This window comes from Carlito syrichta, unplaced genomic scaffold (genome assembly GCF_000164805.1).
Source record: "Carlito syrichta isolate Samal-C Ts95f unplaced genomic scaffold, Tarsius_syrichta-2.0.1 Scaffold315943, whole genome shotgun sequence".
Lineage (NCBI taxonomy): Eukaryota > Metazoa > Chordata > Mammalia > Primates > Tarsiidae > Carlito > Carlito syrichta.
Genome location: NW_007260039.1, coordinates 231,659 through 232,132, shown reverse-complemented (window position 1 = coordinate 232,132; position 474 = coordinate 231,659). Strand labels below are relative to the sequence as shown.

Below are 474 nucleotides of genomic sequence, written 5' to 3'. Positions count from 1 at the left end.
CCCCGCCCCAGCCGTCGGCGAAGTTCCGGCTCAGCCAGGCCCCCTCCGGTGGGCTGCCCCCCGCTTCCGCAGCCCTCTGCCCGGCCAGAAGCCCCTACCTGCTTGCCTCGCGTTTGCCTCCGCTCCGGCCCCTGACAGCCCCTCCCCCGGTTCCAGCCTGCCTCCGCCCCTTCGCCCTTTGGGTCCCAAGCGTTGCGACCTCTTTGTGCAGGTGGGCTTCTCCTCAGAACACGCGGCCGTGGCGTTTTCTGCAGATTTAGAACCGTGGCACCTAAAGCAATGAATAAACTTTCGGTTTGTGTACACACTCCGACATGTGGATCCTGCTCTCGCTGTTTGTTTAGCGAGTTAAGAATGGTGCCAGGAGCCGGGCTCGGTGGCTCAGCCTGTAATCCCGCGCCTTTGGGAGGCCGAGGTGAGTGGATTGCCTGAGCCCGCGGGTTCGAGACCCGCCTGGGCAGCGAGACCTCATCT

At 64.3% G+C, this 474-nt stretch overlaps 1 protein-coding gene across 1 annotated transcript in view; it reads left to right on the top strand.

Annotated features, from left to right (window-relative positions):
* The window catches only part of UNC119B (unc-119 lipid binding chaperone B), a 9,941-nt gene that overhangs the window by 747 nt on the left and 8,720 nt on the right, over positions 1–474 (top strand). The window lies entirely within an intron of this gene.